The sequence below is a fragment of the Ambystoma mexicanum genome, chromosome 10, assembly GCF_040938575.1.
Source record: "Ambystoma mexicanum isolate Mex_15411 chromosome 10, UKY_AmexF1_1, whole genome shotgun sequence".
Taxonomy (NCBI): domain Eukaryota; kingdom Metazoa; phylum Chordata; class Amphibia; order Caudata; family Ambystomatidae; genus Ambystoma; species Ambystoma mexicanum.
In genome coordinates this window covers 1,171,623,442-1,171,649,375 of record NC_090932.1, presented here as the reverse complement: position 1 = coordinate 1,171,649,375, position 25,934 = coordinate 1,171,623,442, and the positions used below count along the sequence as shown (strand labels likewise).

Sequence of the window (25,934 nt, the reverse complement as noted above, 5' to 3'; positions counted from 1 at the left end):
ACCTTGTCTGTCTCCTTACAAAATTCTCCCTCCCTTTCAGCTAGAATCGTATATACCTAGTAGTCTCTTTGAGAAGCTTAGAGGCCATTTCCTGCTGTGAGTTTTCATAAGTCTTTGGCCTTGGAGTGGCTTATACACTGTCTTCTCCGAACCATTCTAGTCAGTGCTGCAGGTAGGATTTTGGCGTGAAAATATTTTACTCCCAGGTTTTAGAATTGGAGAGTAAATCCAGTTTCAAGAGAGTAAAAATGAGTTTCTTCCTTCGCAAGAGAGTAAAAAAGTGTCTGAAAACTAATTTGTGCGTAAAATTAAAACTGTTAGAAAACATTAGTGACAAAGAACTTGTCCATGCGTACTACCCAGCTTCATCTTCATTGTACTTGGACACCAAAACTCTGTTAAGAACTACTACAGATGCCAGCTAGTTACATCATAAATCAAGTTCCTCACTCTGCCAGCATCACTTCTCTGCCTCTCGGGCCTACTGTTGCTGCTTGACAATACCTGCTTGACAGCCACTCCATGTTTTTGCTCCATCTCTCCTTCCCTTTGCTACTCTGTTTGCCCGGTCTCTCACTTTGATGTTCTGCCTCTCACTCTTGCTATGCCACGTTTTTGAGGTCTGTTGCTCTGTCACTCTTCCTCTCCCAATTGCTGCATTATATTATTGCTGTTTCCCTCCTACATTGTTCTGTATCGGTTGATATCTCTTCTTTTCCTCTCTCATGTCATTACTCTGGCTATATCTGTTATTTTTTCATTTTCTCTGTTGTGGTTGCTATGCCTTTTGATTATTTTTTTTGCACTGCCTCTTATGTTATTGGCCAGCCTTTCTCTAATATGGATTTTCTATTTCCAGATCTCCCTGCCTGCTGTTGATTTTTGTTTTCTTATTTTACTGTCTCTGTGTCTCTTTCGATCTGCTTCTAGCCCTCACTCCTATTGTGTGTGTGTCCTATTATTTACCTCTGTTTCCCTTCTCACTTTCTTTGTTTCCCTCTTATGTAGCTCATTGGTCTCTCACTTCCTGTTTGGATTGTCTAGTACATACTCCTACGTCCCGTCCCCTTTCCTCCATACTTATGGGACTTCTCTCCGTCCTGTGGGATGGGACCGGAGCACTTTGTAAAAAGCATCACATTTTCCTACGCAGGCCCCGGCACGTACCCGTAACCCCGCCCACCTTGGCTCCGCCCCACCATCGCCCATCTGTCCTTTTCTCTGCACGATCGGGGCCGGACGCACTTGCATCCTCGGAAGACTTTCTTCCCTTTTTCCCTCTCTGGCTCTCTCTAGCGTTCGTTTACTAGTCTGTCTATGTCTTTTAAACTAGATTTTCCAGACTGTTCATCGTGTCACCGTCGCTTCGCGAGGGCAGATCCCCATCCTCTTTGTTTAGAGTGTTTGGGTCCGGAACACCGTTGGGACTCCTGTTTTTACTGTGACTCCCTTTCGGTCCGGGCACTTCAACGTCGGTTGGAGCGGTGGGAGGAGGTGTTCGGACGGACTCCTCCTTCGCATTTTCAGCCGTTCATCGCCGAGAAGAAAAAACGCCCAGTAAGTTCTTTACTTTTCAGAGCACCCCGGCCGGGGGATACCTTTCCGGATTCCTCTCGAGCCGGGAGGGGCGTTGATCGCTCTGTTACCGGGGTTCGCCCTGAGGTGCCTGTCGGGCCTAATAATTCTACCTGAGTTTTCTCCGAGGGTCTCCGTAAGGGGCCTGTGTCCACCGGAGTACGCTCCGAGGCCCCTCCTGTGGGGACTGTTTGTAGACCCAGTTCTACTGAGTCGTGGGGTACCGGAGCTTGCTCTGAGGCCGCTCTTTCGGCTTCCCTCAAAAACAAAACCGTGGTGCGCCCCGAGGTCTTGGCTGGGCTTGAGGTTACCGAACGGATGTTCGAGGCCCATGCCGATAAGGCTTCTACCGGGCCTAGGTCCGAGGTCCCTCGTACAGAGGCTAAGGATACCAACAGTTCTGAGGGGCCGGGCAAGGCCATGTCGGTGACAGCGCACCGTTCCCGCTCTTGTGGTGACACCAGATCTGTTGAGGGGGCAAAGAAGAAAGTTTCTTCTTTTACCGGCAGTGCCGAGGCCCTTCCTTCGAAGGCTCAGTTGGCGGTTGGTATGTCGCAGAGACATTCCAGGTCTCATAGTACCGGCTCTGCCGAGGTTCCTTACGTTAAGCCTAAAATTAAGACCCCTGACCCATCGACGGGGACCCCTGCCTCACTTCTTCACGTGCCGCAGTTCCCCTCAGATGAGGACAAAATGGCGGCCGTTCCTGCCACGACCATGGCAGCCATTTTAGGTACTACCCCTAAAACTACGCCATCGGCCCCTGGTTTAGGGTTCGGTCCTTCGGGTGATCCTAAGGTCCTGTCATGATCTCTGCTTCCAAAAGGTCAGGGTTTTCCCAACTCCCTAGGAAGCAGATCCATAACCCAGGTTCCGAGTGCCAACCAGTCCCAATTGGGACCTTTTGGACCCAGTCCTGGCGCCAGTGGCACCAGGCTCATAAATATGCCCAGTCCCAGCGCTGGAAGCGCCGGGCTCATAATGCTTGGGTGGACTTACCTGCAGCAGACCATGCTGCTTAGTTGCCTGCCAGTTGAGCCTCTGATCCTCTTCTGTTTGGAACTACTTTTCCTGTTGGGTGGGGCTGGAGCCACTCCCTAGATTTAGAACACTGGAACTCTTCTGGAAGGCAGGAACTCTTTTCTTACTTAGGCGTGGCTGTGGAAGGAGACACCTAAGCACTACAGGAGGCTATTTAAACCACACCCGGTGGATGAATCTTGCTTTGCGTTATTCTGCACCCTCTGCAGCAGGACGCTCATCGTGTCTTCTGCATCCAGTCCTGGGCCTAAGGAAAAAGGCTTACCATCCTGAATCCAGTCTTCAGCAACACCTATAAAGACAAGAAAGAACAGGTTAGCATTCCGGCATCTGAAAGGCAAAGGCTTACCATCCTGAATCCAGTCTTCAGCAACACCTATAAAGACAAGAAAGAACAGGTTAGCATTCCGGCATCGGAAAGGCAAAGGCTTACCTACTCTTCGTGCGCTCCGGAGGTCTTCATACTGCATTCTGGCATCTGAAAGACAAAAGCTTACCAACTCTTCGCACGCTCCGGAGGCCTTCGGCGCTGCATCCGCATCTGAAAGACAAAACAAGGTGCGTTTAAAGACATTGGGGAACTTTAATACTCACGTGCCATTACTCCTTTCCACATCTAATCCAGTGGGTATTCCGGCACCCTGCAGCCGCTCCGAACTCGTACCTGCAAAATAAAAAGACTGTTAGAGCGCATCGTGAAGCAGGCAACAAGCGCTTACTCACGTGCTTCCAGGCGCTTCTATTCATCACACGGGCTCCATCTTCAACTCACTTCAGCCCGTCATCCGCCATCGCCGGAACCCTGCAAAACAAGAGACATCATTACTAAAGACTTTAAAAAGACATTTGAATGACTCGAAACTTACCGTTCGTGCAGTAAACGACGGACAGCAGTCCTCTGAAGTCAAGAGGCCTGCGCTACCTATCCAGTGAAGAAACTGGCTACAGCACCCTGCCCCGAGGCAGATGGAAAGTTCGGCATTCACTTACCTAAGGTGAGAGCGTTAACCTTTGGGTCTACAGGAGAGGAGAAGAGGAAAGAGATAGGGACACCCCAATAACCCCAGTTCATTAACCCCATATTTTCTATCTGCAGACATCTTACTCTACACGTCAGGCATACAGTTCACAGAGGTCCAGCCCAAAGAGCCAACCGGGTGCTACACATCACCTTTGAAGATACGGTAGTCGCCCAGTCAAGACCGGCGCCTCTGCGAGAATCAGGTGAGCGTTACAGAACGCAAAGCCTACCGCAAAACTCTCGGCCAGGCGCTATGGAAACCTCGGATACTGACCCCCTAGCCCGGTTACTTGGGGAACTAAGGGCAGAAGTGCATGCAACTCGTCAGGAAACGAATGCTCTAAGAAGGGAACTAATTATTTCCAAGGAGAGAACAGACAATCTTGCTAGACAAGTGCTACAGTCACAAGCCGGACAGACCCCGTTACCCGCATCAGGGGCAAATCTTCCTTCAACATCCTCTATGAATCCAGTGCAGATCAACCTACCTGGGAATGTACCTCTGGCTCCGCCCGAGCGATTTTCTGGTGACCCAAAGAGGTTTGCAGTATTTATCAATCAGTGCCGGTTGCACTTCTTATGCCGGCCAGCAGCCTTTCCAACTGATCAAGCTAAAGTAGCTTTTGTACTTTCGTACCTTAGTGGCAATGCGGCAGACTGGTCGATCCCTCTAGTTCATCAAGATGATCCGGTTCTCCATGATTTTCAGGCCTTTCAGCTTAGTATGGAAAAACTGTTCGCAAGACATTCACAGGGACAGGCCTTGGACAATGAGCTTCTTTCGTTGCGACAGGGTAATCAAGACCTTTTGGCTTATATTGCATCTTTCAATAGACTAATAGTGGAAACTCAATGGCCTGAGGACAAAAGGATTACGCTGTTTTATAGAGGTCTACGTGGAGAGCTCAAAGACGTTTTAGCCCAAGTAGTGAATCCCCCACAAGACTGTTCGGATTACATAGACTTGGTCGTTCAAATAGATCACAGGCTGCAGAACAGGAAGGCCGATCGTTCCAAGTTTGATGCTCGAGTATTTTCCAAACCGCCAACTCCTTCCAAAGGAGTAGACTCCGGGGAATCCATGCAAATAGGGGGTCTGAAAGGTCCTCTAACACAACGGGAGCGGGAAAGGAGGAAACAGTTGCAATTATGCCTATATTGCGAAAACTCAGGGCACTTTCTTCGAGACTGTCCGGTGAAACCTGCCAAGAAGGCAGTAGGAGCTGCAGTTACCAAAGTTACAAACTCTGAGCAGGGAAACGACCTCGCCCGACAAGAATAGAGGTCCTCTTGCCGAGCGTAAAAACCAGTTCCGTGACCTCGCATTTCGTGATACCTATGGTCCTCATTAGCCCTGATAATCCGGATCGATTACATGCAATTGAAGCTTACGTCGACAGTGGTGCCATCGGCAATTATGTGGATCATGAAATGGTTTTGAGGATGAATCTAACTCTTTGTCCCAAGGCTGTAAAGGACGTCATTACTACGGTGGATGGTACGGAGATAGCCTCCGGGCCAGTAACGCATACCACTCAAGAAGTGACGCTAGTAAGTTAAGATGGACACCATGAGAAGATCGTGTTCGATGTGATCAAGGCCCCTCAGTTTCAGATTATTCTAGGAATACCTTGGTTAGAGAAACACAATCCTCTGATCGATTGGCGAGCAAGAACGGTCCAGTTTCCAGAATGTGTCTCTACTTGTCACCCTCCACCTGGTGTTGCACTGGCCGCAATTTCTTCAGAGACTCCCCAGTTACCTCCCGAATACCTAGAATACCAAGATGTTTTCCGGAAGGATCAGGCTAACTCTCTACCTCCTCATAGGTCTTATGACTGCCAGATAGACCTGATACCTGGATCTACTCCTCCTTGTAGTAGAATTTATGCCCTCACCGAGCCTGAGAACCTTCACCTTCGTCAATACCTGGCAAATGGGTTTATTCGTCCTTCCAAGTCCCCTGCTTCTTCAGCTTTGTTCTTCGTTCCAAAAAAGGAAGGAGACCTTAGAACTTGTATCGATTATCGCTCCCTGAACCAGATCACCGTTAAGAATAGATATCCGTTACCTTTGATCCCTGAACTCCTGGACCAAGTCAGAAAAGCATGCATATATACAAAGCTGGATCTTAGAGGAGCTTACCACTTGGTACGAGTAAAAGAGGGCGATGAATGGAAGACGGCCTTCCGCACCAAGTATGGGCTATTTGAATATCAGGTCATGCCCTTCGGACTTTGCAATGCCCCGGCCGCCTTTCAATATTTTATGAACGATGTCCTCAGAGAGCTCATAGATGTATGTGTTGTTGTTTACATTGACGACATCCTCGTTTATTCTTCATCGGAATCTGAACATCGGAAACACGTGAAAATGGTCCTCGAAAGATTGCGTCAACACAAACTTTTCGCTAAGTTGGAAAAATGTGTTTTCAACGTGACTGAAGTTGAATTCTTGGGATTCATATTATCACCTGGCGGGGTGCGTATGGATTCAAAGAAGGTCGATGCAGTTCTCAAATGGCCATCACCATCCTCCGTAAAAGGTGTGCAAAGCATGTTAGGCTTTGCTAACTTTTACCGCAGGTTTATCCCCGAGTTCTCTCGAATAGTCCAGCCCATCACTGCCTTGTTAAAGAAAAACAAACGTTTTGAATGGTCTACCGAGGCGGAACAAGCTTTCCAGGATTTGAAGACTAAATTTATCTCTGCACCAATCTTAAAACACCCTCGCCCCGAACTCCCCTACATCGTGGAAACTGATGCTTCAAGCCTTGCCATGGGGGCAGTTCTATCACAAAAGGACCCGGTGACCAATCAGTTGCATCCCGTGGCATTTTGGTCCCGCAAATTCTCGCCTCCTGAAGTCAATTACACGATTACTGACAAGGAACTTCTGGCTATCAAGTCTGCCTTTAAGGCTTGGCGGCATTATCTGCTGGGGGCCCGACACACCGTTACTGTGATTACGGATCACCGAAACCTGCAATATTTGAAAACCGCAAAAGCCCAATCCTCTAGACAACTCCGTTGGGCATTATTCTTTGCCGAGTTTGACTTCATAATTACCTATCGACCAGGTACAAAGAACGGTAAAGCCGATGCCCTTTCTCGGATGGGAGTGGAAGAACACTTGATCAACCCTAAACCTGTACCAATCATTCCCGAACAAAGAATTCTGGGTGTAATCGCCACAGAATCCATAGAGGAAGTTAAGGATAAAGCCAGGCAACGTGTAACTCCAGCAGATATACAGAATTGGCATCTGCAGGGAAAGGACTTTGCAGTAAAGGACAACTTATTGTATTTCCAAGAACGATTATACCTACCCAGCACAGATTTACAGAAAAAGTAATCTCTTGTTATCACGACTCTTTAATGGAAGGTCATCCCGGTATAGCCAAGACCTCAGAAAAGATCAAGCGCTACTTCTGGTGGCCGTCTTGGAAAAAAGATATCAGAGACTTTATAATGTCCTGTGGAGTATGCGCCCAAAACAAGAGTCAAAAGGAAAGACCAGCAGGCCTCTTACGCCCTATTGACATCCCACCTCGCCCTTGGCATACGCTTTCTATGGACTTCATCACCGATCTACCTCCATGCTCCGGATACAATACGATTCTAGTAATCGTGGACTTATTCTCCAAGATGGCGCATTTCATTCCGCTCAAAGGCTTGCCAACAGCAGCAACTCTGGCCCGAGAATTTCTCGAAAACATCGTCCGACTGCACGGTTTTCCTTCGGTTCTAATTTCGGATCGAGGTAGTCAATTTATTTCTCATTTTTGGCGAAGTTGCTGTCGGTCGGCTCAAATTGATGTGAGACTATCGACCAGTCACCACCCTCAGACCGACGGACAAACCGAGAGGACCAATCAAACTCTGGAACAGTATTTACGCTGCATGCTGCAACAAACTGAAAAAACTTAGAAAGATATCCTTTGGATAGCCGAGTATGCCTACAATAACTCTGTCCACTCGGGAACTGGGAAAACCCCGTTTTTTCTTTTGTACGGCAGTCACCCTCGAACCTCGGAGTTGGATCCCCTCCAAGATCTTGAAACACCAGCAGTAGACTACCTGCATTCTACAATCACCCAAGCCTTTAAGGAAGCTGTTTCTCACCTTCAAAGGGCTAAAGAACAATACAAGAAAGGAGCAGATCAACATCGGAAGGAAGCCCCTCACTATCAAGTAGGGGATCAAGTCTGGTTATCCACCAAATATCTATCTCTAAAAGGGCCACGCACATTCAACCCAAGATACCTTGGTCCCTATTCCATCACTACCATAGTAAACCCAGTAGCGGTCAAGTTGGACTTGCCCCCGCACATGAAGATACATCCGGTCTTCCACGTCTCTCTATTAAAACCTGTGCAACCTCAAACCCGACTAACCAAATCTCCAAAACCTATCCTAGTGGATGGAGAACTCGAGTTTGAAGTCAAAAGCATTCTGGACTCCAAGATCTCCAAATCTAAACTATTCTACCTAATTGACTGGAAAGGCTACGGCCCCCAAGAGAGATCCTGGGAACCTGCTGAATATGTCCACGCTCCTCGCCTAATCAAAAGATTTCACCGAACATTTCCTGACAAGCCAAAACCCCCGGAGAAGCCCAGTTTGGGAGGGGCCTTGAGGGGGGGTACTGTCATGATCTCTGCTTCCAAAAGGTCAGGGTTTTCCCAACTCCCTAGGAAGCAGATCCATAACCCAGGTTCCGAGTGCCAACCAGTCCCAATTGGGACCTTTTGGACCCAGTCCTGGCGCCAGTGGCACCAGGCTCATAAATATGCCCAGTCCCAGCGCTGGAAGCGCCGGGCTCATAATGCTTGGGTGGACTTACCTGCTGCTTACTTGCCTGCCAGTTGAGCCTCTGATCCTCTTCTGTTTGGAACTACTTTTGCTGTTGGGTGGGGCTGGAGCCACTCCCTAGATTTAGAACACTGGAACTCTTCTGGAAGGCAGGAACTCTTTTCTTACTTAGGCGTGGCTGTGGAAGGAGACACCTAAGCACTACAGGAGGCTATTTAAACCACACCCGGTGGATGAATCTTGCTTTGCGTTATTCTGCACCCTCTGCAGCAGGACGCTCATCGTGTCTTCTGCATCCAGTCCTGGGCCTAAGGAAAAAGGCTTACCATCCTGAATCCAGTCTTCAGCAACACCTATAAAGACAAGAAAGAACAGGTTAGCATTCCGGCATCTGAAAGGCAAAGGCTTACCATCCTGAATCCAGTCTTCAGCAACACCTATAAAGACAAGAAAGAACAGGTTAGCATTCCGGCATCGGAAAGGCAAAGGCTTACCTACTCTTCGTGCGCTCCGGAGGTCTTCATACTGCATTCCGGCATCTGAAAGACAAAAGCTTACCAACTCTTCGCACGCTCCGGAGGCCTTCGGCGCTGCATCCGCATCTGAAAGACAAAACAAGGTGCGTTTAAAGACATTGGGGAACTTTAATACTCACGTGCCATTACTCCTTTCCACATCTAATCCAGTGGGTATTCCGGCACCCTGCAGCCGCTCCGAACTCGTACCTGCAAAATAAAAAGACTGTTAGAGCGCATCGTGAAGCAGGCAACAAGCGCTTACTCACGTGCTTCCAGGCGCTTCTATTCATCACACGGGCTCCATCTTCAACTCACTTCAGCCCGTCATCCGCCATCGCCGGAACCCTGCAAAACAAGAGACATCATTACTAAAGACTTTAAAAAGACATTTGAATGACTCGAAACTTACCATTCGTGCAGTAAACGACGGACAGCAGTCCTCTGAAGTCAAGAGGCCTGCGCTACCTATCCAGTGAAGAAACTGGCTACAGCACCCTGCCCCGAGGCAGATGGAAAGTTCGGCATTCACTTACCTAAGGTGAGAGCGTTAACCTTTGGGGTCTACAGGAGAGGAGAAGAGGAAAGAGATAGGGACACCCCAATAACCCCAGTTCATTAACCCCATATTTTCTATCTGCAGACATCTTACTCTACACGTCAGGCATACAGTGCACAGAGGTCCAGCCCAAAGAGCCAACCGGGTGCTACACATCACCTTTGAAGATACGGTAGTCGCCCAGTCAAGACCGGCGCCTCTGTGAGAATCAGGTGAGCGTTACAGGTCCCTTGTACGCATCCTTACCGGCCGGTTTATGATTGGAACGCCCGGATGCCTCTTCCGCACAATGTTTTGTTGCCCGCGGGGGCAGCTCCCTTGATTTATGTGGATTCGTCGGTGGAGGGGCCGGTGTGGCACCCTTCTCCGTTACGTCCCTGGATTTGTCCACCTCATGAGAGGCCTCCTCAGGACGCCTTTTTCAGTAAATTTCAAGCGCTTATGCGCACCGACCCCATGAGGGAATATTTCAAAGGGCTTTTCAAGGAGATATGTCCAGCCGCGCCTCCGGCTCCACCCGCTCCGACGGTGGTCCCGCCGGCGCCTCCCTTGCACGTGGTGCCTCCCCCTGCGCTTCCGCCTGTGCCACCATTGTCCCCAGTGGAAAAGGCAGTGCCTGACACGGCTCAGCAGGATCCTGACCTGTCAGATGACCCTCAAGGCGATCAGGACAACGAGGACCTTCCCCGCTCTATCAGAGCTTTCCATGAACGGGTGCTGGACATGAGTCTTAGATGTTCCGGTGCCTGAGGCACCTGCTCCGCAGGAGCCGTGCTTTCTGGGGCGTTCACCTTGTCTCCTTTGGAGCGTACCGGCCTGTTCTTGCAGAAGGACATTCTGGCCGAGGTCCGTAGAGTTTGGGAAAAACCACACTCGGGACTTTTTGTCAATAAAAAGATTGACGCGAGGTACAGGCTGCATTCTTCGGAAGAAGTGGCCTTGTCGTCTTGTCCGCCTCCCTCCTCCACAGTAGTGGCTGCGGCTATGTTGCAATCCAGGCCTGCAGCATCCTCCTCCATGACGGCTACTCAGGTCTTGGGAAAGGAGGACAAGCTCCTGGACTCCGTAGGGAGGAAAATCTTTGCCAATTCGGCCTTACAGCTCAGGCAGGCCAATGCATAATTGATTTTGGCGGGAGCTAACATGCGGATGCGGATGTGGGGAGATCTGTTGGCGTTTGAGGAGCACATTCCGGACGAGAAGTTGGAGGTTTTCAGAGGAGGCCTTTCCGATGCCAGGTTCTTGGCCCAGGATCTCCTGGAGGCTGCGGCTCATCACGTAGACGTTCGGCTCGGGGTCTGATGCTTGGGGTTGATACCTCGCAGCAAGCGTGGCTGCATGCCACTAAGTTCTCGAAGGAGGTGCAAGACAAGGTTCTGGACCTTCCATTTGATGGTAAAGAGCTTTTCCACTCTTCTACTCATGTAGAGCTCACCAAAACCAAAGACAGCACTCAGACGGCTAAATCATTGTCTGTTCTGGTTAAAGCTGCCTTCAAGGCTCAAAGGCCGTTGTCGCAAGGTCGACCTTCCTCTGGTTTTAGGGGCTTCCTCGACCACAAATCTCGCAGAGTGGATACTCCTGCGGGGAATAACCACCGTAGACAACAGCGTACGCGGTATTTCTCCCGCTCCTCAGCCTCCTCATAAGGTTCAGGTGGCGCCGCCACGATAAACCTGCCAAATGAGGGTTTTCCACGCTCGCACGAGACCCCGGTGGGAGGACTCATTGCGTCTCATTGGGAGGCGTGGCAGACCATCACAGAAGACAGATGGGTCTTGTCTGTCGCTCGAGCGGGCTTCCGCTTACCTTTACCTCCTACCCCACCCCTCAACCCTCCTTTTCAGCTGTCGGGCTCACCCTCCCTCAAGGCCGAGGTTCAGAAACTTCTGCACCTCAGAGCTGTGGAACCCGTTCCCCTTCCCCCAAACCCAACCAGGCTGGCCTGCGCACCATCCTAGACCTTTCCCAGTTCAATCTTTTCCTACCCCAAGAGAAATTCAAGATGATCACGCCCGGCCAGATTCGCTCCTCTTTGCAGATGGGCGATTGGCTCAGCGTGGTGGATCTTCAGGATGCGTACATGCATATCCTGATTTGGAATCCACACAGGAGATACCGCCACTTCTCTTTGGGAGAGGAGCACTTCCAGTTTCGGGTGCTTCCTTTTGGCCTCAGTTCGGCGCTGCGTGTCTTCACGAAGATGATGTCGGTGATTGCGGCCTATCTTCGTCTCCAGGGTATCCATGTGTATCCCTATTTGGACGACTGGCTCCTACGCAGCCCTTGTCCGTTGGCAGCAGCGGACAACCTCCAGTCTCTTCTTCAGCTCCTGTTCCATCTTGGGCTGTCGGTGAACTGGCGGAAATCCTCCATGACGGTCTCACAGTACCTGACTTTCCTGGGTTTTTGTTGGAACACGATAGACTGGCGAGTGTATCTGACCGGGGACAGAATGGCAGATCTGTTGGCCACGTGTCAGATGTTTGCGCAGTCGGAGAGCATGTCGGCCTGGTGGTTCCAGAGGCTTCTGGGCCTCATGGCCTCGTGTGTACTGGCTCTTCCTCTTGCTCGTCTCAAAATGAGACGGACCCAGATGGCTCTTTGGAGTTCCTGGCATCAGGCTGTGGACCCGGATTCCAAGCGGATAATGATTCCGGATTCCATGAGAGTGGACCTGGACTGGTGGTCATCTCTCAGCAACCTGTCAGTGGGCGCGGGGTTCCAGGACCCAGCCCCCATGGTGACGATCACGACTGACTCCTCCCTTTTGGGGTGGGGTGCGACGTTAGATCTTCAGGTCTCGGACCTCTGGTCACCTCAGGACAAGCTCCTGCACATAAATCATTTGGAGCTTCTGGTGATTTTTCTGGCGCTCAAGGCGTTCAGACCTCTCATTGTCAACAAGGTGGTCCGCATAAGAACGGACAATGGGGTATCAATGTATTACATAAACAAGCAAGGGGGAACGAAGTCTCCCCCTCTCGTGGACCTGTCCATCCAGATTTGGGAGTGGGCCGTGCTTCATGGGGTCTGGCTGCTTGCAGTGCACATCCCGGGCCAGCTGAATGTCACCGCGGATGCCCTCAGCCGGCGGACAGTGGTCAGGTACGAGTGGGAGTTGAAGGCGGAGATCCTCTCATGGATTTTCTCACGCTGGGGCACACCGGAGGTGGACCTCTTCGCCACGGCGGTAAACGAGAAGCTTCCTCAGTATGCCTCCAGAGGGGGGCTGGGTGCCTCCTCTCTGGGGGACGCACTCGAGATTCCATGGCACAACATGAGAGCTTACGCCTTCCCGCCTCTTCCCCTAGCTCATCGAGCAATTTGGAAGTTGAAGAGCTCTGTCAACTGTTCTCTTCTACTGATAGCTCTGTGGTGGCCGGCCAGGTTTTGGTTCTCATTACTTCAACACCTGTCGGTGTGTCCGCCGATCAGGTTACCAGTAACTCCCGATCTTCTTCACCAAGGGGAACAGCAGATGTGGCACCCCTCCCCACAATCGCTCAACTTGGCGGCATGGTGCCTGAGTTCACGTCTCTAAAGCATTTGGGTTTGTCTGCGGATAACATGCGCAATATCCAGGCAGCCAGGAAACCATCGACCAGATCCCAATACAGGAGTAACTGGCTCAGGTTCTGTCATTGGTGTTTGGAGAAAGAAATGGACCCGAGGGTGGCAACGATTGACACGGTGCTGTCCTTCGTATCCTCCCTAGAAGAGTCAGGGGTTCATGTTCTGTCTTGTCTCTTATCTCTCGGCGATTTCCGCTTACCTCTCTACAGACCGGTGTTCTTATTCTTTAACTAACCCGGTGGTGAAGAGACATTTTGCTGGCTTGACACGCATCTACCCTCCGGTTCGTCTGCACCCGCCTTGGGACCTAAATGTAGTCCTGACGGCACTATGCCATAAACCCTTTGAGCCAATGGCTACGGTTGACCTCAAGTACGTGTCCTGGAAAGTGTCCTTTCTGGTAGCCGTTACGTCAGCGAGGAGAGTGAGTGAGCTCCAGGCATTGTCGGTGGAGCATCCTTTCTTGGTCTTTCACAAGGACACGGTAGTCCATCGGACGAACCGAGCTTTCCTACCAAAGGTGGTGACCGAATTCCATCTGAATCAGTCGATTTCCCTTCCGGTCTTTTTTCCGAACCCTGCCTCGGAGGCGGAAAGGGTTCTACACTGCCTGGATGTCCGAAGAGCTCTTAAGTTCTACCTGGACAGGACTTCGGAGCTCTTCCCAACTGTGACTTTCGGTAAGCCTCAGGGCAGGTCGGCGTCTAAGGCATCCATTTCCAGATGGATTGCCGCCTGTATCACGGAATCTTTCACCGTCCAAAAGCTGAAACCACCTAAAGGTATCCATGCACACCAGGTGCGAGTCAAGGCAGCCGCGGTTGCTTTTCAGATGTATGTTCCTTGGGAGTCCATCGCTAAAGTGGCTACTTGGGCCTCCCCATCTGCTTTCTGTAAGCATTACTGCCTCGATATGAGCTCTAGAGCTGACGCTCAGTTCGGCCAGGCTGTGCTGAAGAACCTGTTTCAGTAAGGGGTATTTCCATCCACCCATAGTTCCTGTAAGGAGTGCTTGGGAATCTCCCATAAGTATGGAGGAAAGGGGACGGGACGTAGGAGTATTACCAGGTTACTCACCGTAGTGACCACCTTACTCCTAATCCATAGTCCCCTTTCCTCCATACGCCCGTCCGCCGTCCCCTCTAATAAGGTTCCTCTGTTATTGCTTATGGGTCTTTGACCCGGCGATAGAAAAGGACTGATGGGCGATGCGCGGGGCGGAGCCAAGGTGGGCGGGGTTAAGGCCGCGTGCCGGGCCCTGCGCAGGAAAGAGAGGAGGGACACATTTCTGAAAAAAATTTGGATGCTTTTTACAAAGTGCTGCGGTCCCGTCCCACAGGACGGAGAGATGTCCCATAAGTATGGAGGAAAGGGGACTATGGACTAGGAGTAAGGTGGTCACTACGGTGAGTAACCTGGTAATTCTTTGTTCTCGTGGCCTCTCCCACAACCCCTCACTTTGTTCTCCTGTATTGCTTAGGGTCAGAGTTTCTCTTTTGTCTCCTTTTTATCTTTTGTCATAGCACTAATAAAAATGTTTAAAAAGCTGAAAATGCCTTTTCCATTTACAAATCCAGTGCAACTTTACCATGGGTGCTCCTTTTTTAGATGTGTGTAAACCTTCTTTTGGCCATTAGGCTGTGAATTATAGAGTTAGAGGTGTGTCTCGCCAGATTCAGTACTTGTTTGAATGCAGATGATTTACCAGCACGGTATGCCATTACAAGTATAAGAGCCCAGATGAGATGTGTGTTCTGGGCCATTACAAGTATAACAGCCCTCATGGGATGTGCTTGTTCTGAGCCACTACAGGTATAGGCATCCCTGATGAGATGTGGGTGTGTGGTCTGAGCCATTACAAGTTTAGCAGCCCTCATGGGATGTGCTTCGTCTGAGCAATTACAGGTATAGCATCCCTGATGAGATGTGTGTGTGGTCTGAGCCATTACATGTTTAGCAGCCCTCATGGGATGTGCTTCTCCTGAGCCATTACAGGTATAGCAGCCCTGATTGAATGTGTCTGTTCTGAACCATTACAAGTATAGCAGCCCTGATGAGAGGGGATATGTGATCACTGTGCCGTTTTTACTGCAACCGCCAAAAATGCAGACATGATTTTTAAAAATCAACACCCATTTCACCCCCTATATATGCAGGGGGAGACCCCCCGCAACCCGCTGGTACCCCCTACATTCATTATATACTGTACCCATCCCCCACATATATATATAGGGTCGAAATAAAAAAGTAAACATTTTCAGTGGTCGCTGTCAAAAAGGCGCAGTAATTGTATGATCCTGATGAGAGGTGTGTGTTCTGAACCACTGAACATTTAGTAGTCCTTTTGATAAGTCAAAAGCTAAGTCCGCTCTGTTACAATTAAATGTTACCTGCATCTTAAACACATACCTCTGATGCAGACGCATTAGCTCACCTATCAACAGTATTTGAACTAACAGGTTACACAATGATCTCTGCAGCAGGGTTATTGTCCAACTGAGCTACCTTTCCCAACAGGCTACTGACTTGGTAAGGCACATAGGGTTAGGGCACTGGCAGTTGCATGTGTGGCTTGCCTTACATAACTGCCTTGTCAAAATGTCACAGCCTGTTTGGATTATCCTACACGAGTCAGTAGATTCATAATAAGGCTTTGAAATGTACTCGATTTTTGGTAGTGGGACTCAGTAATGTGACATGGCAGAAGCAGATGTTTTGAAAAGCGCAAAGCAGAGTAGGTGGGATTGAAGTATATGACAGCATTGCCATCTTCTCACACTGTCCGCCAGTGTGCATCACACCGGCTCAGGAGGATGGTGGGAAGGAGCTATGTGAAAATACCAATTTTTTACTGTGAGGTTGAAAATCCTGCATATAAAATGACACATTTTCTGTATTTTTAAAGCAGGAGGAGTACACTCACAGCACACCCCCTCCACAACCACCCACTTAATTAAATACCCCTTCCTAATGCCCCTACCCATCAACTCCTTGGGGGACATTTTTTGTTTTCCATGCATGGTTTTCTACATCACAGTAATGGGATTCTGGAATTTTGAGTAAAACCGGTGGGAAGAGCTCAGACACTGTTCTTGCTCAGTACTTTAGCTCGCTGCAGAAAATGCCAACACATGTTCGTGCTTTGTCATTACAGCAGCTCTTTTAAGAAATTCAGGTACTGTCCCAAAACAAAGCAGTCCTGCTAAGAAATGTGGGCTTGATGCAATCAGAAAACACACAATAGGGTGCCTACAGATCTGTGGGGTTCGTCCGTGCAACGAGATTATAACACAAACAATTGGAACAGTACCCCAGATTGACTGGACAATAGCAACATTAGTCGCGTAAATCCGTGGGGGCTCTCATAGAGGGAGTCACTGCAGAGAAGCAACAGGAGATGCCCTAATATTCAGAGTGCATACAAAGGAGACAGTAGGATAGGAGGAGGTTTATCTACCACTACCTATGTGCCCTCTAATGCTGGAAAGCGCTGGTGTGCCGCTTATCTAAAATTGATAGAATATGGAACGGAATATTGACCAATTTCTAGTATGCACCTGACAGTGAATGTGATTAGGGAACTAGAATGATCTCCTGTGAGCAGAATAGAGTCATACACACTGCGTGGAACATGCAACGTGTAGGGTGACTAGCAGTAAATGACAAGCAAGGGTAGCATAATCACACACTAGATCAGTCTACTCAAAGTAAAATACAAGTTTAATGACCTGTAGTACTGATCTAAGGTATGTAGATGTTAATAAAAGATAATCAGAATTATCAGTTTAGTAAAACAGGGTTATCTAATAACCCAACTTGTACACGTGAACCTGCGGGTTGCTCACATGTATCAATCTTGAAATGGTGGAAGACAGAAAAGGCTTGCACACTGGGTAGGGGGTGCCTCGGGTAGGTACCCACTGAGTGTGGAAGCAAGAACCCTTTTCTTGTGGAGTTCTAGGTCTACTGGTTTCAGTGGTGTTTAAACAGATTCACCCACTTTCTTCAGGACAGTCTTCGCGTCATTCCCGATGTGTCTGGAATGTGGCAGAGGGATTGCCGGTTGCTTCAACCCTCCTTGTAAGTACTGCTATTAAGCCAGTGAGTAGATCAGTGGCCCTGCAGTGTAGGAGTGTGCAAATTAATTCATGCAGTCACGGATGTGGCATGTCAGTCGGCTGATTGCTACTGGAGCTAGCTGTTCAGATGCAGGAGGCTTGAGACCGGTTACCTTGGGGTTAGCACACCATATATCTGAATTGAATACACTGTTAGGATCTTAACGGTTCGTAGGTTCCCGGCGCAGCCCTGCTGTGAATAATTGGCACTGTGCCATTTCATGCGAATAGCAGCTCTGCTGATAAATTAGACTTCTTTGCCTGAATATTTAGCAGTCCTATTCAGAGGTACGTGTACAATCTGTGCCACTTGTTAGGCAGAAACCTGTGCAGTTCCCTTGGGGAACACTGCAAAAGATTTAAGACTACAGGTATAGCAGTAAACCCACTTGGTAGCAGTCCGCACCACCCAGATTTACCTGGTAGCTGTGGCTGAGCAGTCAGACCTCCCTCAAGAAGAGTTAGGCAGTATGCAAAGTATACACAATATGTACTCAGACACAATAGCACAAGCAAACACTGACCAGAGCTTGGTTTCAAAAGTATATAGTTATTTATTTTCAAGAACACATAAGTTGAAAACACTCTAGCAAAATATAGTAAAACACTCTAAACACAGTTATATGGAAAGCAGTCCCAATCCTTATTCCTATCTAGACAACTCTAGGTGAACACCACATAATTCAAACAGAGGTGAGCGCTTAACGTTATATGACACTCTAGTAGGTAAAAAGAAGGGAGGGAGAAGGAGCAGAATTAGGATAAACACACCACTCTAAGGTTAAGAACACTTTTTGTAAGCTCAAAGAAGCACAAAGTCACAGGTGAGCAAAAGTCACTAAGCAGGGCCCACTCTTAGAGCAGACAGAGCGAAAACGTGCCCAAGATCACACAGTTGGTAGGGATTCAGAGTCTTGCAAAAGAGTTCGGAAAAGAGTTAGAGAGGCTTAGGAAGTTAAGCCAAAGTGTCCCAGGCAATCCCAGGATCGAAAGCCGGGGGCTAAAACTACCCCGTACAGTCGGTGGCAAGGGAAGCCAGGCGGAACACGGTACCTTAACGGAAAGGATCCTCCAGCGGGGGCAGTTGTTCCAGGCAGTGGCAGCAAGGCTCGACGTCGGTCAGGGGAGAAGAAAATCTCGCTGAAGAGCAGAAGAAGAAGGTCGTTGCACTGCCCGGGAAGAAACCAGCCGCGGAGTCCTCCGGTTAAAGGGTTGTACCGACTTTCGCGGTTGGGGTAAAAGTGGTGGGTATTCCGGTTGCCGGGGTGCTTGGCACTGGCAAGGCGGCCACGAGATACCTCGAAGAGCGGAAAGAAGGTGAAAACTGGTTGTCCCCACCAGTCAAGGGAAGGAGCCACTCCGTTAAGAGTTCTCCTCGGTCGTCGGGAAAAGTGGTGAGATGGTTCAGCAGGGCTCCACCGGCGGTGTCGTCGTAGCAGATCAGCTCAGCTCGTCCCTCGTTGGATTCTTAGGTCCTGTGGCGACTTCTGAAGTTCCAGTCCCCAAAGCCCTGCTTTTATGCAGCAAACCCCCATTCACCCAGCCTAGCTGTCACTCAAACATGCTAAGTGGTGAGCCGGCCGGCTCACCACTTGGGCCAATCAGGACGGAGTGCGACTTGAGTTACCTAGGTAACTCAGTCCAGGGTGCCTAAATCCCCCTCCACCCCTCCTAAGTACCCCAGACAGAGTGACACCACTTTGGAGGGCTTCTGCGGAGAAGCCCGCCAAAAGTGGAACAAAGGGCTCCACTTTGGGTCAGAGTTACAGAGGCGAATGCCAACGCCATTTTAGCATCAAGTTTTGGCAAAAAATCCCAACCGGAGTTATAATAATAAATATATAAACCGGCGGTATGTTCAAGGCTACCGTAAATAAATAATTAAATGTGTTAGCCTAAAACAATGGGAAATCCCATAGGAAAATATTCGCGGTCGAATATAAAACGTAGTTTCCACTGCCACCAGCCAAAACTCGATCAGGGGGGACGGAGACGTGCCCCCTCGACTAACAGACCCTGGGGCAATCGAATTGCCCCAGCCAGTACGTCCACAATATGATGGTTTGTACTGGTTCTGTTCAGGATTTAAGACTAGTAAAGTCTTTGGTGACTTTACATGCCCTGGGAGACAGTAGTCAGTCCCAGGGTATGGAGTCTATGTTGGGGAGTCCCTAGGACACCCCTGGGTTACGGCACAGAGGGTGCTGTGTAATCCACATCACAAAAATATATGAGGCCCTATGGAGTAAAAGACCCCATAGCCCATTCAACACAAGGTTTAACCAAGAAAACACACTTCAACATGCCCAAGAGTGAGGGTAAAAAGAGTCTCACTCTTGGCAGGAGAAAAAAATAAACCCCAGCAATCCAGCAAAGCTGCTGGGGGACTCACTAGGTAGGGAAATTCAGCCTAAACAGAGAATTCTCCCTAACACTCGCCCCCCCCCCAGACTAAGGGACAGGAGGATTTAATCCACTCCTGGATGAACCTCATACCTCTAGTCGATGATATACATCCTAGAGAGTCCATCAGCATTTTGATGGCGACACCCTGACCTGTGCTCAATGGTGAAATCAAACCCTTGCAGGCAGATTGACCATCTCAATAGTTTTGGATTTTCCCCTTTCATTTGCATTAACCATCTCAAGGGTTGGTGGTCAGTCTGAATAACAAAAGTAGAACCATACAAGTATGGCCTAAACTTCTTCAGTGCCCACACAATAGCAAAGCATTCTCTTTCGATAGTTGCCCACCTTGTCTCAGGATCCTTCAGTTTCCTACTGATGAAGCAAATGGGGTGCTCCCTACCCTTCTCATCCAGTTGGCTTAGAACTGCACCTATACCTACATTGGAAGCATCAGTTTGTACAATGAAAGTTTGGTGGTAGTCAGGAGCTCTTAACACTGGAGCTTGGCAAAGAGCTCTCTTCAGTTTTTCAAAGGCCTGATTGCACTCCTCATTCCATTTTACCTTTTTAGGGAATTTGGGAGAGGAGATTACATTCAGTGGAGAAGCTATGGTCCCATAGTTCTCAATGAAATTCCTGTAATACCCAGTGAGGCCTAGGAAAGCTCTCACTTGGGTTTGAGTAGTTGGTGTTGTCCAATTTTGCACAGCTTCAATCTTGCTGAGCAAAGGCCTTATTTCTCCACCTCCTACCTCATGTCCAAGGTAGACCACCTTACTTTGACCAATCTGGCACTTACTGGCTTTGATTGTCAAATGGGCCTGTTCAAGGGCCTGCAACACATGTCATAGGTGGTTCACATGCTCCTCCCAGGAGTGGCTGAAGACTGCAATGTCATCCAAGTATGCCATGCAGAAGTCTTCCATCCCAGCTAGAACTTGGTTCACCATCCTTTGGAATGTGGCAGGTGCATTTTTTAGTCCAAAAGGCATGACCTTAAACTGGTACAAGCCAACTGGGGTTGAAAATGCAGTTTTCTCCTTGGCATGGTCTGTCAGGGCTATTTGCCAATAGCCTGACGTCAGGTCAAATGTGCTGAGGTACTTGGCTGCACCAAGTTTATCCACCAACTCATCTGTCCTGGGCAAAGGGTGGGCATCAGTCTTGGTGACTGCATTTAGAGCTCTATAGTCCACACAGAATCTCAAGTCTTTGGATCCTGCCTTTGGTACTAACACAACTGGGCTAGACCATGGACTAGTAGAGGGTTCTATTACCCCGAGATCAAGCATCTTCTTGACCTCTCCTTTGATGTGGGTTCTGATATGTTCTGACATTCTGTATCCTCTGCTTTTGACTGGCAGACAGTCACCAGTGAGTATCTCATGCTGGCCCCAAGGGGTCAAACCTGGTGACAATGAGATCAGGGAGGCAAACTGATTTAACATAGATTTGCACTCCTCTTGTTGCTCAGGTGTCAGGTCTGAAGAGAGATTGACTCCTTCAACTTTTTCATCTAAAGGCACACCTCTGAGGAGATCAGGGAGAGATTCACTCTCTTCTTCCTCTGCAGCTGAAGCTAGAAGCAAGGCTCCTACATCAGGTCTGGAGATGTATGCTTTTAGTCGGTTGGTGTGGAAGACTCTAGGAGCTTCCCTGGGTCTGCCCAGATCCACCAGATAGTTGACCTCTCCAAGTTTTCCCACAATCTTGAAGGGTCCCATCCATTTGTCTTGCAAGGCCCTCTGCCTTGTTGGGAGCATAACTAGAACTAGCTGGTCTTGAGTAAACTCAACCATGTTAGCCTTCTGGTCGTGCCAATGTTTGACCAGAGCTTGACCAGCTTTCAAGTTGTCACTTGCTTCTGCCATCATGTGTGACATTCTCCTCCGGAGACCTATCACATAGTCAGTCACTCTGACTGGCTTGAGGGGAGGAGCACCTTCCAATCCCTCCTTAATCAGGGCCAATGGACCTCTGACTGGATGGCCATAGAGAAGCTCAAAGGGAGAATAACCTACTCCCTCCTGAGGGACTTCTCTATAAGCAAAGAGAAGGCATGGCAGTAGAAGGTCCCACTTTTTCTTAAGGGGTTCTTCTAAAGCACCTATCATGCTCTTCATGGTTCTGTTAAACCTTTCAACCAACCCGTTTGTCTGAGGGTGGTATGCGGTTGAGAACTTGTAGGTAACTCCACAGGTTTTCCACATGGCTTTCATGTAGTGGGACATAAAGTTTGACCCCCTGTCAGAGATTACCTCCTTAGGAAACCCAACCCTGGTAAAAATACCAAGGAGGGCCTTAGCCACAGCCGGAGCTGTAACAGTCCTCATAGGAATTGCCTCAGGGTACCTAGTAGCATGGTCTACTACAACAAGGATAAACCTGTTGCCTGAGGAGGTTGGGGGATCAAGGGGACCAACAATGTCAATCCCTACCCTCTCAAATGGGACTCCCACAACTGGGAGAGGAACTAAAGGTGCCACATTCTTGGAACCAACCTTACCAGAAGTCTGGCAGGTGTGGCAGCTCTTACAATATCTATCTACTTCAGCCCCCATCTTTGGCCAATAAAAGTAGAGAGAGAGCCTTTCCTTGGTCTTCTTGAAACTCAAGTGACCAGCCAAAGGTATCTCATGGGCTAGTTGTAAGAACTGTTGTCTGTTCTCTTGTGGGACTACAAGGCGTTTGTAGTCTCCAGGTTCAGACTCAGTCGGTTCACTGTAGAAGAGGCCATCTTCCCAGTGTAACCTATACTTCCCAGGCTCTTGCCCATCAGCCTGAGAAGCTGCCTGGTGGCGGAGACCTTCCAGAGTTGGACATTCTCTTTGCCCCTTACGAAAAGCTGCCCTGCTAGGCCCACCTTCTGCCAGTAAAGACTGCAGCTCAGGATGGTCCTCAGGGTCCAAATCTCCAATAAGGTTGGGGCCTCCTTCTAGCTCTTCCTTGAGTCTAGCTCAACCACACAGGGTTGTACCTCCCTCTCAGCCTCAGCTGGAGGTGGAGTTACAGGTGTAACTTTGGACAACATAGGGGAAGTCCTTGTTGGAAGCACTGGAGTGCTTGCTGCTGGCTTTTTCCTAGGAGTCTTGGGTTGCCCCTTTGCTCCTGATCTGGTAGTTACTGCAGTAAGTTGCTCCAGTGGGAGAGGAGTGATTTCTGTCATCATCTCCTGAGATAACCCTCGCAGGGTTTTCTCTCTTGCAGGTTTTGTGAGCTCCTGTAACCTTTTGCTAGGTGGTCTGGGGGTATGTGACACAACTCCAAGAGCTTTGAGGTCATTACCCAACAGAACCCTACCTGGCACTTCACATTGTACACTGACAGGTATTTTTACAGCCATATCATTACATTGGATGAGAACTGGTAACTGGGGACACATCTGCACAGGCCCACCAGCTAACTTGGTGAGGCATTTGGGTGCCTTAGCAACATCCTCTGCCTTGAAAAATGATTCATCCACCACAGTTATGCTGGCTCCAGTGTCCCTAATGGCAGGAGTCTCCTGACCATTCACCTGGACACTGTCCTTATAATACTCCTTAGTATTAGCTGGGATAGAGTTATAGACATCTAAATTCTGTTGTTCCCACAACCCCAGAGAGACTAAAGAAACACTAGCTGAGACTCCAGTGGGTTCATCAGCTAGTAATAGAAAGTTTCCACTTGCCATATGTACTTCCTCTTCTGGAGCGAAGGCTAAGGAGGCAAGCTGGACCCCTGAAGGTTTACCCTTACATCTGGGATCTCCTTTCACATGGTCAGTAGCCTTACAAACAAAGCATGAGCCAAAGGCTCGCTGGAATGGAGGCTTGTTCTGACCTCCTTCTGGTCTGGGACCAGAAGGTACACTGTCCTGATTTGGTTTCCCTTGTGGCTTACCCTTATAGTTTTGTTTGGGGCCCTCTTTGGAATTTGTAGTATTAGAATTCTCTTTGGAGTCCTTTTTAGGCTGTTTCTCCCCATCCTTCTTCTGAGTTACCCCAGAATCCTTGTGAGTGGCCCTGTTGGCAACCCACAAGTCAGCAGCCTTAGCTAGTCTCCGGGAATCTAATTCCCTGGAATCAGCCAAGTGTTGTCTGAGCTCAGGAGAGCAGGCATCATAAATAGTCTCCAACATAAACAAATTCTTCATACCTTCATAAGTGTTCACCTTGTAACCCTTAATCCATCCCTCTAAGTTTTTCAACCCTTCACTCACCCAGGTAGCCCAAGGGGTACCATCATGCTTTTTGAGGCTCCTAAACCTCTTAAGATACTGGGAAGGGGTCTTCCCAAACCTAGCTATTAAAGCTAGCTTCACACATTCATAGTCCTTCTTATCCTCCTCCCCCATCTCCATTACCACATCAGTTGCAACAGGGGGAAGCCTAGAGAACAACCAGGGGAGTAAGTCATTTCCTGTGATGTTCTGGAGCCCATGATTATATTCAAACAGAGACAACCAATCCAACACATCCAACTTAGGCTCATACATACCAACCAATTCTTTAGGCATCCGGGGTCTTTTAGGACTGGAACTTCTAGAGGAGCCAGAGAGAGAAGCATTCTCAACAGATAATTTCTTCATTTCTAAGTCATACTTGAGCTCCATTTCCCTTAGCCTTAGTTCTTTGTCAGTTTGAGCATTACGTTTCTTATACTCCAATTCTAGTTTCATTTTCTCCAGTTCAAAGTACTGAGGACTAAATGTGGGACCTGGTAAAGGTCCAGTAGGTACAGCAGGTAGAGCAGGCAGAGGCCTAGGGGGGACAGTCACAACAGCCTCACCCTCCTCTTCTGACTCTTCCTCAGAATCATCAACATTTTGCTCCATGTTAACTTCAATACTGTCATCTACAGTTGCTGGAGTGGTAGGTTCCTCTGAACCATCACCCAGACTTTGGTTAGCTAACAATCTTTCAATCAGCTCCATTTTCTTGCCCTTAGTCAGGAGATCCTTATGTTTACAGAGCACTCTTAAACAATCAGCAGTTTTGGCTGCAAGGGACTCTTGACTATAGCTTACTATAACTGACATGTTAGAGGATTACTTTTACAGTGCTAAGCTTTGTGGTTAGTTGCACTAAGGTATCTAAAGCACAATAAAATGTATACTCAATACAAATCCCACCGCTGTACACCAGTGTTAGGCAGAAACCTGTGCAGTTCCCTTGGGGAACACTGCAAAAGATTTAAGACTACAGGTATAGCAGTAAACCCACTTGGTAGCAGTCCGCACCACCCAGATTTACCTGGTAGCTGTGGCTGAGCAGTCAGACCTCCCTCAAGAAGAGTTAGGCAGTATGCAAAGTATACACAATATGTACTCAGACACAATAGCACAAGCAAACACTGACCAGAGCTTGGTTTCAAAAGTATATAGTTATTTATTTTCAAGAACACATAAGTTGAAAACACTCTAGCAAAATATAGTAAAACACTCTAAACACAGTTATATGGAAAGCAGTCCCAATCCTTATTCCTATCTAGACAACTCTAGGTTAACACCACATAATTCAAACAGAGGTGAGCGCTTAACGTTAGATGACACTCTAGTAGGTAAAAAGAAGGGAGGGAGAAGGAGCAGAATTAGGATAAACACACCACTCTAAGGTTAAGAACACTTTTTGTAAGCTCAAAGAAGCACAAAGTCACAGGTGAGCAAAAGTCACTAAGCAGGGCCCACTCTTAGAGCAGACAGAGCGAAAACGTGCCCAAGATCACACAGTTGGTAGGGATTCAGAGTCTTGCAAAAGAGTAGGGAAAAGAGTTAGAGAGGCTTAGGAAGTTTAGCCAAAGTGTCCCAGGCAATCCCAGGATCGAAAGCCGGGGGCTAAAACTACCCCGTACAGTCGGTGGCAAGGGAAGCCAGGCGGAACACGGTACCTTAACGGAAAGGATCCTCCAACGGGGGCAGTTGTTCCAGGCAGTGGCAGCAAGGCTCGACGTCGGTCAGGGGAGAAGAAAATCTCGCTGAAGAGCAGAAGAAGAAGGTCGTTGCACTGCCCGGGAAGAAACCAGCCGCGGAGTCCTCCGGTTAAAGGGTTGTACCGACTTTCGCGGTTGGGGTAAAAGTGGTGGGTATTCCGGTTGCCGGGGTGCTTGGCACTGGCAAGGCGGCCACGAGATACCTCGAAGAGCGGAAAGAAGGTGAAAACTGGTTGTCCCCACCAGTCAAGGGAAGGAGCCACTCCGTTAAGAGTTCTCCTCGGTCGTCGGGAAAAGTGGTGAGATGGTTCAGCAGGGCTCCACCGGCGGTGTCGTCGTAGCAGATCAGCTCAGCTCGTCCCTCGTTGGATTCTTAGGTCCTGTGGCGACTTCTGA

General features: G+C 48.9%; 1 protein-coding gene across 3 annotated transcripts in view; it reads left to right on the top strand.

The window, feature by feature from the left end:
• The window catches only part of LOC138492131 (uro-adherence factor A-like), a 1,977,591-nt gene that overhangs the window by 185,902 nt on the left and 1,765,755 nt on the right, over positions 1 to 25,934 (top strand). The window lies entirely within an intron of this gene.